Source organism: Podarcis pityusensis, assembly GCF_964106645.2.
Source record: "Podarcis pityusensis genome assembly, chromosome: 14".
NCBI classification, from domain to species: Eukaryota; Metazoa; Chordata; class Lepidosauria; order Squamata; family Lacertidae; genus Podarcis; species Podarcis pityusensis.
Genome location: NC_138039.1, coordinates 5,474,573 through 5,493,017, shown reverse-complemented (window position 1 = coordinate 5,493,017; position 18,445 = coordinate 5,474,573). Strand labels below are relative to the sequence as shown.

The window sequence follows — 18,445 nt, the reverse complement described above, 5'->3', positions numbered from 1 at the left end:
GAGGACGAGATGGTTGGACAGTGTTCTCGAAGCTACGAACATGAGTTTGACCAAACTGTGGGAGGCAGTGGAAGACAGGAGTGCCTGGCGTGCTCTGGTCCATGGGGTCACGAAGAATCGGACACGACTAAACGACTAAACAACAAAAGACTATTGTATTTTAATATTTTGTTGGAAGCTGTCCAGAGTGGCTGGGGAAACCCAGCCAGATTTGGGGGGGGGGTTATAAATAATAAATTATTATTATTATAAATTATTATTGGGCATGGAAAACAACAGACAACCAGGGCAGCTGTTTTGAAACCGGGGTTATGCCTGTGGTCTTCGCAGAGACATTTGGTTGACTGCTGTGGGGAACAGACTGGTTGAATTAGATTGGCCTTTGTTCTGACCCGGTCCGGGCATTGGAAGGGTGATTGCCTTAGGAGAAAGGGAGCCGGTTTGGGGCTTGAGGGGTGTGTGTGTGTGTGTGTGTGTGTGTGTGTGTGTGTGTGTGAAATCAAAGCTGAACCTTGGAAAGAAGTGAGGCGTGGGGAGTCTTTCCAATCTCCCTTCCACTGCTGTGCCACCTTAAGCAAAGAAGAACTCGGTGCCGGCAAAATGAATGAGCACCCGCATGCAGTGCCCACTGGAGCAGACACAAACAATCTGAAGGTTATTGCTGCTCTTATTATTCATGGGTCTCCACTGGTGTGTGCAGACTGTACAAACAGAGAAGGGGATGCCGGGCCCGGCTGGCCCATGGAGCTGGAAAGGGGATGTCTGAGGCTGACAAAAGGAAGATCAGATCAGGCACCGGAGAGAGGTGACAGGCCAAGGCAGCCACCGGACTTGGTGCTTTTTTGTGGGGGGCGCAGACAGACATATTTATCTGTGGAACAGCAGAGCTTGTTTGGAAGCAAGTTCCTTCCCCACATTCATTTCAAAAGATCTCCTGGGCCGAGCTCTGAACCGTCACTCGCAAAGGAACTAACAGTTCTACGCATTGATAAGCGCAGGCTGGCTGTGCACAGGGGGGATTGGCTAGCGCCTGCAAAGTCACTCACACACCTCTGCCCAGTCCCTGGATTATGAAAAATCATACTCAGGTCCTGCCCAAGATGTTTCGTTCCCTGAGGCGAACAACTAAATGGCAAACACTCCACTTCCAAGAGTGCCGTGCTATTTCTATTGCAACTACTGGTATGTTTCGAACAAGTTTTATATATATAGTTTTAATTATATCAAGGGTTGATTGTATTTTAATGATTGTCTTTCCTGTGTTTTTAGTGGTTCTTGTTTTTATCTGTAAGAAGCTTTGAGTCCTTTGAGAGAAAAAGGTAGGGTATAAATAGATTAATAATAATATTATACTTATAATAATAAGTATAATAATAATACTAAGTTCAGAAGCTGAGCAGATTTGCTGCTACTTCAGCACTGACAAAGGGATAGCATTCTCAACTGCAATGACATTGGAGGTGGCTGACTTACTCTGCCATTCTAGGCTTTCAAAAAAGGAAGAAAAATAAATGCTGAAACAAATTAACATGCATATAGTACTCAATTTTTATTTTTTTAAGAGGGCAGGGAGCCTACATGGAGCATCTGGGGAGGGATAAGACTGACAGGGGAGCTGTTATTTGATTCACAAATTTTCAATCTTGTGAGTTGGAAACCCAGAGAGAGCTGGCCTCCTATCATGGATTAAGAACCTCCTGTGACTCCGCCCCCTGCCAGCGTCTCCACCCTTCATAAATCAACCCACCTTGGGTTTTTATCTTGATCTGGGCTCCTGTAACAACCCAGCAACCACTGAAAAGCTTCTATGAAATGTTAGGCCTTGGACATGTGTTTTCATGGTGGTGAGGAATTGCTCCATAGCCCCCCGACTCACCTTGGAAGACAAGGCTGGTGGAAAGAAACCATAGAGGTGATAAGGTTCTAGGGACAACCAGCCTTCTTCACTTCCTGTTCTCATTCAAGAGCTGCCATTCTGGGGGCCAGGAGGACCTCTCTGTGGTACAATCCCTAGAGTTTGCCATCCATTCTGGAAACCAGAAGTGCAGATCAAGCACCTCCTCGTGGTATGTGTTTGCCATCCAATTGAAACAGAAAGTATTGATCCGTCTGCTTGGAAGCCAAGTGCTCCCCTGCTGTCTTCAGCTCCATCCTTGCAGCAGCCCCTATAAAAGGAATCAGGAGGAGCGTCAGAGCAGGTTGGCAAGTGCAAGATGCGAAGGACAAGATGGCGGCTCTCCACCACCACCTTCCAGCCAGACTGGCAGCTGAAATCTACTTAGGTGCTGGCAATAGGACAGGGCCTTTCGCTGCTCCTCAGGCCTGTGCTCCAGTTTAAGAGCTGCAGGGAAGGCCACAGGGCACTCACAGCTGGTCCACTCCCTACCTTTACCTGAGGAGGCAGCCTCACTCTGCCTACTGCCAGGGCTGGCCTTGCAGAGTGCTAAGAAAGTCAAGGAGAGGCACACAGTCCTTAAGGCCTGGGAACAAACCAGAAGCCTGCCAGCTTCCTAGCAGCATGAGAAGAGGTCTGTTGGATCAGGCCAATGGCCCATCTAGTCCAGCATCATGTTCTCACAGTTGCCAACCAGATGTTTGCAGGAAACCAGAGAGCCAGTGTGGTGTAGTGGTTAAGAGCAGTGGACTCGTAATCTGGTGAACTGGGTTCGCTTCCCCGCTCCTCCACATGCAGCTGCTGGGTGACCTTGGGCTAGTCACACTTCTCTGAAGTCTCTCAGCCTCACTCACCCTACAGAGTGTTTGTTGTGGGGGAGGAAGGGAAAGGAGATGGTTAGCCGCTTTGAGACTCCTGAAGGGGAGTGATAAAGCAGGATATCAAGGACTTCCGGGGTGGCGCCATCGGTAATGGCGGATTCCCTCTGATTCGGAGGGACCAGCTCCACGGAAAATGGGTCTTTCCCGCTACGGCGAAGTGGGGACCCTTTCTAAAATCACAGGCGGATGAAGCCTGTGACCATGGGACTCGGCGGGCACCTTTAGCGCCCCCCTAACCCGTAAAGGAACCCATTTACGGGCTCCGGAGCGAAGAGGGGGAAGTGGCGCGGTGCTGAGAGTCAACTGCTTCTTCCGTGGAGCGAAGCCGCACAGCCGTTGCTGGAGAGCGCTGCCTTTTTCCTGGGACAATTTGGCTTTTAAAACAATCACCCGTGAGTACTTTAATTTCGGACAATTGGACTATAAATAATGACCTGCGAGTAGAAAGGAAAATTGGACTAAGAAATTCATCTCAATTTGGCACTGAAATGGGAAGGTCTAAACAGGAAGTCAGCCTTCCGTTTCTTGTAGATAGATTAAAGCAAAGACATGGCAAACTAGAGTTCAGAAAATTGTTTGTAAAGGATTAACTTTCATCATTTAAAATTGTTGAACCCCCTTTGGAAGCAGGAGAAGAGGGGGATTTTTTCCGGACTGTTTAAACCTGCAGAAGAGAGTGTAAAGCAAAGTAATTTTCCACTGTCTTGATCCTGGGAGCGGGGTGTCAGGACTGACGTTCATTGGGAAGCTCATTGACCAGAGACAAACGTCTTTGACAGATAGTTAAAAGAAGAGAAACATAGTGATTCCATTGTTCTCCTTCGCATTTTAAAGGAACAAATATTGACAAAATATCTGAAAAAGGAAACTTTGTTGCTAGATCTGCCTTTAAAAGAAAAGAACAAATAGAAGTTCTTCCCCTAGAGGGAGCCTGTGAAACTATTACTAAATCTGAATTGGGGAGCTCTGCAGCTGCAACAGATTACGATCGTGGGAATAGACTTCTGACCTTGCAGAACAATGTATCCAGAAGCTCTGGTGCGTGCTTTCTGCAAAACAAGTGCCCTACTGGAACAGCTACATGAGAAGACGGACTTGATGACTGCTGCGATCAGAAATTTTGGACAGGTAGTGGGAAACTATATAGAGCCCACCCAGGAATCAAATCAGGAGTGTGCTCTGACAGATCAGATGAGGGAAGAGGATGTTGTTGAACCTCGGGCGCCAGAGATGGAGGGAGCTGTGGCCCAGCAGGAACATGAGCTCTTGGAATTGACAAATGAACTTGGAAAAAGCCAGATTTGGAAAGATAAAGTTTGGTTTGGTTTGGAAATGGGGGGTTGGATAGACCCCCCTATGCAGGGATGTTTGGACTTTTCAAGTCTGGCAATGGGCCGTGAGATGTTTGAGGTTCTGGGGGCTCTTAATTCTGGAGGGACTTTGAAACATGTTTTTAAATACCACATGGAGTTTAGTGTGGAATATGGAAAAGGGACTGATCTGTTGAGAAGGGTCAAAAACACTGTCAAGTCGGAGTTCCCACGAGTGAAAGGAGCAGGAGACAAAGTAAAGTACAGGTATAAATATGAAGAAGAGCCGCGGAAGGGACATGGAAGAGACTTAAGGGCCTCGGACATAAGATTACCAGGTTAATGCGCTAGATTGATGGGATAGAAAGGACAGACAAAACCCGGGACCAGGAGGAAGAGACGCTGGATGAAGATTGGAAGAAATTTTTTTTTTATTAGGATTGTTTTATAAAATTGATGGATGTTAGAAAAATGTTGGAACGAAATCATCTGGCTTTAGCAAAAATGTTAAAAGAATTATGTAAAAATATGTTATGGTTATGAAAAATTGGTATAAATAAGATCTAAGTTTCAAGTTTTAGGGTTTATTATAGTAAGATAAGGTTAAAATAGATTAAGGTATTGTAATGATAGAATATTATGAAAAATGGAAAGGATTTGCTGTGACAATTAATAACTAGGATACAAAAAAAGGGAGGAGTGAGGAGGTCAAAGAAAGAGGGTAATGACAGTTAAGGATCTGAGAATATTGGACTTGTTTTTTAAATGTTTGTGGCTTATTTTTGTTTTTTGATTGTGTTGTGTTACGTACTTTGTTCTTTTTTTTATTTTGATTTTTATCAATTTGTATTGTTTGATTGTGGTTTGTTTTTCTTTTGTTTTTTCTTTTTCTTTTTCTTTTCTGTTTTTTCTGTAACTTTAAAATTCTTAATAAATATCATTAAAAAAAAAAAGATAAAGCAGGATATCAAATCCAAACTCCTCCTCCTCCTCCTCCTCCTCTTCTTCTTCTTCTTCTTCTTCTTCTTCTTCTTCTTCTTCTTCTTCACTTCTTCTTCAGCAAGCAGGACCCAAGCACAAGAGGACTCTCCCCTCCATGGCTTCCAGCAACTGGTGTTCAGAAACATTGCAGGTGGAGGCACAGCATAGCCATCATGGCTCTTCCCCATCAATAGTCTAATCCTCTTTTTTAAAAAAAGTTTTTTTATTAACAATTTCAACATAACAAAATATTAAAAGATATCATATTCATTATTTTCCCCCATTTCCCCCCACCTCCCCATCAAACCATCCCTCCCCCCCCCCAGATTTCCCTCAGCTCCTCTCTCTGATTTCTCAACACACATTATTCTCTGCATACTGTAAAATTGTATAAATCCTTATATTATCTGTCTACCATGTTATCAATCAATAAATTTGTGCATGTTTATTCAAAACCTGCCAAGGAGTCCAATTCATTTTGTTGTCTTTTTAAGTAGTTTGTAAAAAGTTCCCATTCTTCTTTAAAGTCACAGTAATCCTTGTCTCGCAGTTTGTATGTCAGTTTTGCCAATTCTTGATAGCTCATCAATTTCTCTTGCCACTCTTCCTTTGTCGGGGTTTCCTCGTTCTTCCATCCCTGTGCTATCAAAACTCTTGCCGCTGTTGTAGCATACATAAATAAGTTCTTTGTTTTCCTTGTCCTACAATCCCTAACCAAAATGCTTCTGGCTTTTTTTGCAAATGTCATTTTGAACATTTTCTTCAATTCATTATAAATCATAGCCTAATCCTCTTTTAAAGCCATCCAAGTTGGTGGCCAAGCCTCATGGGTTAACTATGCGCCTCATCAAGGTGGACTTTCTTTTATCTGTCTTGAACCTTCCAATATTCAGCTTCATGGGATGCTCCCAAGCTGTAGTGTTATGAGAGAGTGAGAAAACCTTTTCTCTGTCCCCTTTCTCCTTGCCATGCCATGCACCACCTTTATAAACATCTATCATGTTTGCCTCTCACTTTTTCTCTAAACTAAAAAGTTCTGAATACTGCAACATTTCCGATAAATTAACAGGAAGGATTCGAAACCTGCAGGACCAGAGGTTCTTAAAAGACTGGAGTAAATATATGAATTATTTGAAAAGTAACTGTGATGAACAGATCACGCTTGTAGGACTGCAAGAAGTTTTGTAAGGTGGATTATTTGAAATATTACAAGAAAGACTATGAAAAGAATTATTAGTTAATTAAAAGTAATAGGAAATTAAGAAATGCAGAAGTATGTTAAAAAACGGAAAATCATCAGAGGTGTTGGCAGAAGTCAAAATATTGTATGGGATGTGAAGAAATGTTATATGACTGTTGGAACTGATATGTTAAAAAATAATAAAAATGTGTGTGTGTGTGTGTATGAATACTGCAACATTTCCTGATAGGAGAATCGCTCCATCCCGTTGATTTTGCTTGCTCTGTTCCGAACCTTTTCCAGATCTACAACGGGGGCTTTTGTCCCCCAGCCAGAACATGCTGCAACTCAGTTCCGACACCTCTCAGATGGGCGCCATTGCCATTACAAGAGAACAAGGGAGGAGTTCATGGTGAGTTCTGGCACCTCTTTTCTAGAGAAAATACCACATCCTTTTTGAGGTGAGGCAACAAGAGCAGGACACAGTATTCCAAATTCGGTCGCATTTCTTAAACCCTTATCGGCAGAACAATATGCTTGAAGCTGCACAGCTGATGCCCGATGAAACCTCAGGAACAAGAGAAGCCACAAAAAGCATGCAATTTTTCTCACTGATTCCACTCACAGAATGAACATTTCGTGATGCAGAATTCGGCGCGGAGCATTGGCCCCTTTAGTGCGCGCAGCCCTGGGTTTAAGCATGGTCTGGCTTAATTGGATTAACTCTGCCATCAGCCTGGCTTTGCTCAAAGGGACACAAACCCCTTAATTTTCAAGAGAGCCACAGAGAGGGAGGCACTCGACCTCCTACTCAGTTCTGCGCTTCTGTGTAATTATCTCCCCCTGCACCCGCGATTTAATTGGCCCGTGGCCATTCCAGCACGTGCATCTCCTGAAAAGCGCCACCCTCCTTTTGCAAAACCGACGACAGTTTTGGGGGAGAAGCGGAAGCATTGAGCACCGTTAGCAAGGTGTGTTTCCATGCAGGTGAGTCTTCCTCGGGCAGTTTGCGAGGTTTTCAGTGGGCAAGGATACTGAGCCTCCTGAACTTTAAGTACAGCTGTACCCGAGGCCCGTCTGCCTGGCAGCAGGTGGGCGTGTGCAAACGCCATTCCTGCTGGGATACAGCCAGCTGTTCCTAGAAATGAATCTCGAGTAAATTAGCAAACACCACACAAACCTGTCATTTGAATCATTCTTGATTACTTTAAATGCTGGGCTGTCTCCTAAAACCCCAGTTCCCCAGTGCCCAGCTCCTGTCTGTCTGCATTTCTGTTTAAGCCCAGGCTCCCTTATTTAGACCTCAGGGCCTAGTTTCTACTTAATGCAGCGACAACCTTGGTTCATCGATGGAAAACGAGCTCGACAGTCGTGAATGGTTTGTTGGTATATTTATCTCCTGCCTCTAAGAAGCATCCCCTCCTCACCTCATTTCATCCTTACAACAACCCTGTGAGGTAGTTTTGGCTGAGGGACAGCGACTAGCCCAAAGCCATCCAGTGAGTTTGGACACTGCGTAGCTCAGTCTTCCAGGTCTTGATCTGACGATACGGGAGGCAGCAGTTATAGGTTCAGCAATGATGTGATTCTACGCTAGTTTGGCTTATTATTATTTTATTTCTTGAATTTATATACCGCCCTATACCCGGAGGTCACAGGTGGTTCACAGAACAAGATCAACATAAAAACCACACACACACACACACACACACACACACACACACGGCTCCGTTTTCGAACATTTCGGTTCCTGAATGCGGAAAACCCGGAAGTAAATGCTCCGGTTTTTGAACATTCCTCAGAAGCCAAACGTCCGATGCAGCTTCCGCTTGAGTGGTGGCTGGCCCCGCCCCGGGTGCAGGGCATGCGTGCTGCCCCAGGCACCCGATTGGCTTGCTCCGCCGCTGCTCAGACTCAGCCTGCTCTGCACACTGCGGCCGCTGCCAGCCAGAGCTAGGGAAAGAGGCATGTGGGTGTGGCAACCCTGCGCACCTCTTTCCTTGGCTCGGGCTGGCAGCGGCTCGGGCTGCCCTCTTGTTTGCTCTTCAAGATATGGCAACCCTATTTATACCAAGTCAGAGATTGGTCCATCTTGACCTGTACCGACTACACCAGGCATAGGCAACCATGGCCCTCCAGATGTTTTAGGACTACAATTCCCATCATCCCTGACCATTGGTCCTGTTAGCTAGGGATGATGGGAGTTGTAGTCCCAAAACATCAGGAGGGCCAAGTTTGCCTATGCCTGGTCTACACTGACTAGTAGTGGCTCTCTATGGTTTCAAGCAGAGATTGAGCCTGGGAGATTCTGCTTGATCTTCTACAATGATCTGCGGCCAATGGAAGCTTAGATATCCTAGCAGGTTGGTGCTATTGAAACGGCTCTGGATAATAATGGTCTTGGCTTTTAATCACAGCAATGGGCAGGATGTAGCATGCTTAAAAACGGCAAGCGTAATGCTGTTGGTCAACAAAAGAGTTTCAAAGACTCTCTCGAAGCAAATCTAAAAAAAGTGTAGTATAAACACCGACAACTGGGAAACACTGGCCTGCGAGTGCTCCAATTGGAGAACAGCTTTACCAAAGGTGTTGTGGACTTTGAAGACACTCGAACTCAGGTCGCTAAGAGGAAGGCATGCTTGGCAAATTCACACCGTGATCAACTCCCACCTGGAAACCAATGTCCCCACTGTGGAAGGACGTGTGGATCCAGAATTGGCCTCCACAGTCGCTTATGGACTCACTAAGACTGTGTTTATGGAAGACAATCTTACTCGGCTACGAGGGATCGCCAAAGAATAAAAGAAGAAGCAGAAGCAGGACATAGTTAATCTCAGGTGGACATCTGTCCAATTACTGCTTGCTGAACTGTATTTGTGCCTAAATGAGCCTACAGAAAGGGTTTTTGTCAAATTCATGGAGGAAAGTTTTTTTCTTTTTTAAAAATGGCTATTAATATATGATAGCTAAGTGAAATCTCCCTGATAAGGGGCAGCCTACCTTAAAGTGCAAGATGCTGGGAAAGAACAATAGAGGATGGCCCCAGAGAGACATCAGATTTGTTGCTTTTGGAATCAGAATAATAATCAGAATAATTTTATTATTTGTACCCTGCCCATGTGACTGGGCCATGTGACTTAGATGGGCTAATCCAGCAAAGTGCTTCTCGTGTTGTCCATTTATTTTGTAGGCATTCCTATTGCGAAATGAAGCTTGAAGTCAGGTTTGCAGCAACGCCATAATAAAATTCAATTAGGATTGTTTCTGAGGATGCAGCGAGAAGACATATAGGGAGGCCTGGAATTATGCTTTTGTATAATAAGGGGAGTCAAAATAAGGAAGTTTTTACAGAAAGGCAGGCAGGCAAGAATTACACTTGATTAAAAGCTGAATTACTGCAGCAATTCGTCAAACGAATACAGGAATGTGATGCGGGGGTTATAAATGCAAAAAGAAAAGAAGAACAGAGGCTAAGAGGAGAATGAAGGGGAAGAGAGATCAGGGCAGAAAAGACAGGGTGGCTGGTAGATGCAGGGAAGAGTCTATCAAATTAAACATTAGGAGGCACAATATTAATAATAATGCTATAAATATGTATACTGCAAATTCAACACCTTCCAAAAGGTCTGAGCCACCAGTTTCCCAGAGCCATAAACATGATTATTAGCTTAAATTTTGTGCAGAATGACACAGATTTCCATTTGAGAAGGGACAATCCCTGCTAAAAATAAATAAATGTGATTTTTTTTTTTACATGGACTTTTTTTCCAGTTGGAAGACTCATTGGGAGAGAACTTTCCATGATGTAAAGTAAATACTTACCCATCGTTTTCCGGTTGCATCTTGACCAGAAGAGAGTTTCAGGACAGAGTGACTTGCAATTGATGGATTGGTCGAGTCCCAGTATTTACAACTTGCTTTCCAGCCAATTAACTTTTAGACAGCCTGATAGGTCTGAACCGTGGGGTTGCCTTCATAAGCTTACTTCATATTATGTAAAATATTATTAATAACAGGCACCTCATGGTGAGGCTCAGATTTAATGGCGGTGTCAACCGATAAACCCCCAAACAGCTTAGGAACAGGTTGTCTGAAGGAGCGCCTTTCTCCCTGTTGCTCTCCAGTGTGAGGCCTGCACCGGAGTTCTTCAGCCTTGGCTCTCCAGATGTTTCTAGACTATAACTCCCATCATCCCCACTTGGTTAGGCAATTGTCAGGGATGATGGAAGTTGGAGTCCAACAACATCAGGGCACCCAAGGCTGAAGGAGCTCTGGTTCAGAATAGCTGATGAAACCCTCCTCATCATACCGCAGCCTTTGAAATTACAACTAGCCATCTCTAGAGGGATGGTCTGTTTGGTGGTGGCCCCCGTACTATGAAACCAGTTTCCCTCTGAGCTGAGGTGAGCACCCACATCCATAGCATGGAGACATCATTAAAAACACACCTGGATCTCAGGTTATTATGATTTTAACTGCCCCCCATTTTTCAGTTGCATTCCCTGCCCCCTGTATTAGATTTTTTTCAATAGTGGGGTGTGTGTATGGTTGTAAATGACATAAAGACTTGCTATGGGAGTTGGTACAGAAATCTTTTAAATAAAACAAATACAGTGGTACCTCTGGTTACGTACTTAATTTGTTCCGGAGGTCCGTTCTTAACCTGAAACTGTTCTTAACATGAAGCACCACTTTAGCTAATGGGGCCTCCTGCTGCTGCTGCCGCCGCGCCGCTACTGCACGATTTCTGTTCTCATCCTGAAGCAAAGTTCTTAATCCGAGGTACTGTTTCTGGGTTAGCGGAGTCTGTAACCTGAAGCGTATGTAACCCGAGGTACCACTGTACATCAATGCACCACATTGATGTGGTTGTGTTCTTTGTGGTTTTGCAGGTTGCTAGTCTCCTCCTTGGTTGGGAAGTATTGACTGGATCACACTTGGCCATGATTCCCACAGGAACTGGACCAATCTATGGAAGGAAGCAAAGGTACCCAGCTCCTCCCCACCTGGCTGGTGTACAAATCCTGACTTGGACTTTCACCTATACGAGAAGCATGTATGTGCTCTGCTACATTATAGTAGTGAAAACCTGGCTCTACCATTAGGCAAACTGAGGCAGCCACCTGGGGCAGCAGATGCTGGTGGGCAGGGAATGCTGGGAAACTATGTGAACCATGGTTCCAGAAATAGTGACCCTCCTCCTCCATTGCAGGGGGTTGGCCTAGATCAGGGGTCAGCAAACTTTTTCAGCAGGGGGCCTGTCCACTGTCCCTCAGACCTTGTGGGGGGCTGGACTATATTTTGAAAAAAAATAATGAACGAATTCCTATGCCCCACAAATAACCCAGAGATGCATTTTAAATAAAAGGACACATTCTACTCATGTAAAATCACTCTGATTCCCGGACCGTCTGCGGGCCGAATTGAGAAGGCGATTGGGCTGGATCCGGCCCCCGGGCCTTAGTTGCCTACCCATGGCTTAGATGACCCTTAGGGTCCCTTCCGTCTCTATGGGTCTGTGTGACTATTTGGTCTCTTTGAAGCCACTTTTCTTTTGAGTATGGTTAATAATACCAGCAAAACTGTTTTCACCACTTCTTGTGCATTTATTTGTTCAAACGTTTAGCACCGGGCCCTTTAGTTCCACATTTCCCAAAGCGGCTTACAACGAAGCTTTTTATTAAAATTGACCTTTTCAAAAAGGGATGAGGGGAGGGAATCTGTGGCCACAATAACACCATACGTTTAAAGTGCTGTGAGGCAACAGCCATGGCTCCCCCCAAAGAATTATGGGAAGTGTAGCTTATTATGGGTGCTGAGTTGTTAAGAGACAACCTATCTCCCTCCTAAAGCTACAGTCTCCAGAGTGGTTTAACAACCAATCCCTTTTCCCAGGGAACTCTGGGAACCGTAGCTCTGTGAGGGGAATAGGGGTCTCCTAACAACTCTCAGCACCTTTAACAAATGACAGCTCCTAGGATTCTTCAGCAGCGAAGCCATGACTACCTAAAGTGGTGCTATAGGACTTCGAAGGCATGATGTGACTGTAGCCTGCGTCCTTGAAAAATACAGCTGAAAGTGGGCCTTGGCTAGCCCTTGCTGTGGGCTTGGGGACAATCCATGACACAACTTACATACCTTCCAACATTTCTACGATGAACATAGGGATGCCCAGTGCTATTTTTCTAGAAAAAGAGGTGCTGGGACTCACCGCGACGCCTCCCTTGTTCTCTTACAATGGCAATGGCACCCACCTGAGAGGTGCCAGAACTGAGTTCTAGCTGGAAAAAAAAGCCCTGTCGATGTCCTATTCCACACCCTTCACCACTTCTCTGATGATGGGCAGATCGGGCTCATCCACCTGGGAAGGTAGAAGAGTTTGGAATTGATATCCCACTTTATCACTACCCTAAGGAGTCTCAAGGGACGCGGGTGGTGCTGTGGGTTAAACCACAGAGCCTAGGAATTGCCAATCAAAAGGTTGGCGGTTCGAATCCCCGCGACGGGGTGAGCTCCCGTTGCTCGGTCCCTGCTCTTGCCAACCTAGCAGTTCGAAAGCCGTCAAAGTGCAAGTAGATAAATAGGTACTGCTCCAGCGGGAAGGTAAACAGCGTTTCCGTGCGCTGCTCTGGTTCGCCAGAAGCGGCTTAGTCATGCTGGCCACATGACCCGCAAGCTGTACGCCGGCTCCCTCGGCCAATAAAGCGAGATGAGCGCCACAACCTCAGAGTCGGCCACGACTGGACCTAATGGTCAGGGGTCCCTTTACCTTTAAGGAAAAGCGGGACATTCTGGGATCAAATCAGAAACAGGGACAGTTTCTGTAAATCTGAGAGTGTCCCTGGAAAATAGGGACACTTGGAGGGTCTGAACATGGCCCACTGGGTCTGTCTAATTCCCTCTGGGGAGACACCCTCGCCTGGTGGCAAAGGCCTGCGTCCTGCGGCTCGGGGCCTGCCTTCTCCGCCTTTCATTCCGTGGCGCTGATGGGCAGCGAGTGGGGATCAATAAGACACCTCCGACTTTGTCTGTTTACAAACTAGCTGCCTTCAGCAGTCAGGCTGGTTAAGCACTTCATTCCCATTCCAGGAGGCCATCTGCTGCCTTTTGCTGTAAGTCTCTCTGAAAACCCCGGCCTTGACAAGCCGGAGATACGTCAGTGCCGTTATCAGCAGAACACAACATCTGCCATGCCTGACACCCACCATTGTAGGCCATTTAATCTGTCCCCCTCCTCCCTTTAACTGGAGACAACAGCTCCCTATATTATATTTTCCCACTCAATTAGCACTATCATCCTGCTGAAATAGAGGCCAATTTACCTTTAATGACATCATTGTTAGGAGAGTGGCAAGCGGCGGGTCCGGAGCTGTCACCCGATTGCGGGAGGCATGAGCCGCCTCTCTCCTCTGCTAACCCTGGCGGAGGAAGGGAGGGACAGGCAGCCTATCCGAGGCAGCCTTCACCCCCGACCACAGACATTGTTTCCGACAGTTCACAGAAGCAGTGTGGCGGAAAATTGAGTCCAGATTCATTAGGTTTTTCAGTGTGCTGCTCAAGTCAGTTAAATTGATACATTTCCTAACAAAATTGAAGTGCTTTGTGCTGCCAGCGGAAAGCCTGGTGACCCTGCTCGGCCCACTGAGCAGCCAAAACGAGTTGATGGATCCATTAGGCCGCTCCGAATGCTTCCCCCCCCATCTCCCTCTGTTTCTGAGTGACACAGTAAATCTGAGCCAATTTCAGTCCCTAATCATCATTACAAACCCCCTCCACTGTTCATTTATTACTTCTACAATTCTAATACGGCACACAAATGGGTCAGCACCCGGGGAGGCAAATGTAACGGCACCAACAGGCTTAAAGAGCCCATAATCCTTTCCCTCGGCTTTATCGGCGATGCCAAACGCTGCCTGGTTTCCGCCTTTCCGCCCCTTCCGCCCTCTCCCCAAGAGGCCGGCGGCCAGGTGATCTGTTGATATTGGCTTGGCCGCAAGATCAGGCCAAGATATGGATCTTGGCTATAAGATCAGGGGCGAAAGCTATCCAGAGGCTAGGAGCGCTCTCAGCAAAACCAAACACAAAGGGGGAACTCGAATGGCAGGTGGCGGAGATGGAAAGGAAGACCTGCACCCAGGAAGAGAAATCAAAAGAAGGCTGTAATGGATAAGGGCCATTAAAGGGCCACAATATGGCGATGCCTTTGGGCCGGCTCAGGGTAACAGCAAGGTTTGTTTGTCAAGTGCATGGCTCCCTCTCTCTCTCTCTCTCTCTCTCTCTCTCTCTCTGTGTGTGTGTGTCTCTACGCATGTGTGTAATTTCAGACAGAGAGATCGGCAGGAGCGCTGGCCAGCTCCTGGGGGCTGAAGTGCCAAGCCGTTTGGCACACGCATTGGATTGACAGCTGCCTGGCGCAGGGTTTTGGGTGGCAGAGCTGCCACGGCATGGCCGGGGCTTGATGAGCGCGCGGAATGGCAAGCATGTGTCAGGGATCTGGTATGGCGATTAGAGTTTTGGTTTTGCATCTGGTGGGCTTTGTCTGAGCCGTTCCGGTGCGGCGGGGGGAACGGAGAGTTCCCTCTCTCCGCCACAACGCCTCCATCGTGGAGGGGAAATGTCACCGCAAGCCCGTCGCTCCCGTTCTGGCCAATAGCTTGCTGAGATGCACCGTGTGTGTGTAAGTAAGATCCCAGATTTTGAGATCCACATGATTCACTTTAGAGGTAGATTCTGCTCCTGAAACACCTTCTTTCAGCAAGTAACAAGAGTATAATAGCACAATTATATAATACCCTACAGGATCAGGCCCATGGCCCATCTAGTCCAGCATCCTGTTCTCACAGTGGCCAACCAGATGCCTGTGGGAAACCAGCAAGAAGGATTTGAGGACAAGATCCTTCTCCCCTCCTGTATCTTCCAGGACCTGGTCTTCAGAAGCATTGCCAGGCATCCTGGCTAGTGGTCATTGATAGCCTTCTTTTACAGCCATCCAGGTTGGGAGTTCCACAGTTTAACTATATGTTGCACGAAAAAGTCCTTCCTTTTATCTGCTTTTTATCTTCCAACGTTCACCTCAGAATGGAAGATCTTGCCTGGCTTGCAAATATCTCTGGTATAAAAATGTACGGAACCCACAATATAAGGTTTCCAAAGGCTTAGAACAGACATGTCCAAAGTCTGTTTCGGGGGCCTAATCCTGGGGTAAAATTGTAACAAAACCTCAACAACTTCAATCCTAAAAAAAGCTCAACAACTAAGGTTGGCCCTTTGGTCAGCCCTCACGGCCCTCACTTTATCAAATCTGGCCCTCTTTGAAAAAAGTTTGGACACCACTGGCTTAGAGGATAAAAATATTTTTTTTGTTCTGTGAGGTGGAGCTTTTGTCATTTATTTATACCAATGCAACTAACCTCCAGCACTCTTTGGCTATACCAATGAGGGAAATACGGACCTCTTAATGTTTCTGCTAACAGGTGTCTCTTCCCAACTTCTGACTTTGCTGTCAAATCGAGAGAACAGATACGTTTCAAGTTTGTTGTTGTTTTTATTGTGTTTCTATTTTATTATATGTTGGAGTGAAATGAACTTTATTTCAATAAAAATAAATAAAAAATCTCTTCTGAGAGAACTGAGTGTGTTTACTTGCCTCTTGGAGCTAAGCAAGCTCAAATGATGTTTCCTTGTTTAAGCAATCTTTTACACCCTTCAAGAGTTAAACATAATTTGGCGTCCCCCCCACCCTTCCCCTCTTACTATATAGCAGCTTTCCTCTGGAAACTCTTTATATATATATTGTTTTAACTGTTGGAAGTCATCCTGGTTTGTTGAAGAGGGTATAAAAGTTTCAGATGAATTTCATTTTGCTGGGAAGGGAGAGCTGTTATTAGACCAGTATAACTTTAATAAATAAACCCTGGAAGAACCCGGAGTTTCGGCTGCTTTATGAATGGTCAAGGCTGCCTAATTTCAAATGAGCCAAAGTTCTCGTTTTCACGTGGCAGGGTTCCAGGAGAGCCATTTCACATGCTTCTTCATGGACTTGCAGACCAGTTCTTGGACCAAATGCTGTGCAAATAGGAAGGGCTGTTGTCGTCATTGTCAACAAAGTGGAACCTGTAACAATTTTGTCTTGATACTGCATTAATCTGCGATTCCCCCCCCCCTCAAAAGTCGGTACACAAAATTTGCATTTAAATACTGCTTAAATATGGGCCTTATCACAAAAGAAACACTTAAATGTTTATCTCAATGTATGCATATTATAAACACATTTCATCCTAAAATACAGGTATTGATGGATCTTTGGTATGTTTTATGAGCCGAGGACTAGCTTCACAAAATTCAGAGATGTGCCGAATTCAGGGGGATGATTATGTTCCAATCCATGTATCAGGTCAATTTTCTTTAAAAGTGGACACAACAAAATTCTCCTTCATCTCTAGTCACAACAGAGAATACTACGCTAGACAGACAAATTGCCTGATCTGCTGCAAAGGTGCTTCTTGTGTTCGTTGGCTAAGTAGAATATTGACTGGCCCAGGTAGTGTACAATCACTGAAGTTTGTTCTGGAAAATAAAAAGCACTTCCAGAAAATTTTGCACAGCCATCTGCCACCTGATAGCTATTTTGCTGTCAACTACATATCACAGATCTGCCCCAGGTGTTGTGGGACTGACAAATTTTTATTGCTGGGCTTCTATAGTGATTTGGAAACCACTGAGCTGGGCGGCCCCGGGCAAGTAGCTCTTCTAACAGCTCTAGATGGGCAGGCATCTATCGTAGGATAGATCATACGATGATAGGATGATTTTGAACTTAAGTTCAGCTATGACTTCAGCAGGGAACCCTTGGATTCAACCTTTCAGGACCTTCTGTGCTGGAGGAACATCTTGGCAAGGTCAGTTAAAAGTCTTCCTATCGTGGGATTATCTGACCTCTTTGGAAGTTCAATAGATGTGCCTATCTAATATTGCTTTTGCCGAAATACCTTCTGAATGCAGCATTCACACATTACGCAGCATCCTGGAAACCTTCCCTACATGGCCCCAGCACGTGACTCACCATTTGGATCAGCTGGGAGTAACTGCAGAAGATGAGATTTCCGAACCTTGTTCTGGTGTCCCACCAATATCCATCTTCATTGGAAGTCTATGAAGTCTAGTGTTAGGAGAGAGGAAGGAAAACTATCCACTTTCTACAAGCATGATTTTATAAACTTCTTTTGAAGACGGTCTAAGAAGTCATCGCATGTGTGCACCACATTTTTAAAAAAGATAATGTTATTTATTTACTGCACAAAATCCACATGATCCTCTCAGTGGTCCACAGTGCGCCTCAGACAGCCTACTAATTCATGCGTTGGCGCATTGGGCTTGCGCAAACTGAACAGAACCTTCTGCTGTCCTCAGAGCCAAGTTCTTAGTGCAGGTTGTGAACATCTGTCTTGGCATATGTTCAGAGCATACATCTTCTTTTCCTTACACCAGAGTAACTTGAGAAGCAGCATGAAGAAGCATCTCAGGCCTTGGAATCCCACCTAAGACAAGAGCTGGAGTTCTGTTTGTGAGTTGGACTGATGCTAGAATCTGGGGTGGTGACCCAGAAGAGGACATTCCCTCTGGCGGCCCCTAAATTGTGGAAATCCTTTGCAGTAGAACAGTATCTGGCACCTTCATTATACATCTTTTGGTGAATGCTAGACACACCTTTTCACCCTGGCTTTAGACTCTTGAGGTGAATATTTTTAGGACCTGCCTGTTTTTGTAATTCTAAGTTGTCTAAAACTGTTTTCAAAAGGTGTAATATCGTGTGTTCATATGCATGTTGTGTTTTAATTGTTGAAACCTGCCCTGGGACCCTAGAGTGAAGGATGGGTTATAAATTGTAGTAGTAATAATAATGCTAATAATTTGACAAATAAATTGTGCATGGCTTACTTGTAAATAAACGTGGATAGGTTCAAACTTCAAAACATGCTGAAAGTATTTTATTTCCAGTGATTGCTTGGATTCTGGGGAAAATGACTGGTACTTGTGTATCAGATAAACCATTTGTTTTAAAGTTTCATTAAAATGCAACTTTAAAAGGATTAAGCAAGTTTAATAAAAGAGACCCAAGTCACTGTGTTATGACTCATCGAAGGCAAGTGGAGGCCACTATCTTATGGAATTCCCTGCCGAAAAAAGAGACATCCGGCTT

General features: G+C 45.3%; 1 long non-coding RNA gene across 1 annotated transcript; it reads left to right on the top strand.

Moving 5' to 3' along the window:
- Window positions 1-2,016: 2,016 nt before the first annotated feature.
- LOC308463150 lies at window positions 2,017-10,743 on the top strand. Its single transcript, XR_013979490.1, has 3 exons — window positions 2,017-2,066; window positions 6,550-6,658; window positions 10,018-10,743. It is a non-coding gene; the product is annotated as an uncharacterized lncRNA (long non-coding RNA).
- The last annotated feature ends 7,702 nt before the right edge of the window (window positions 10,744-18,445 follow it).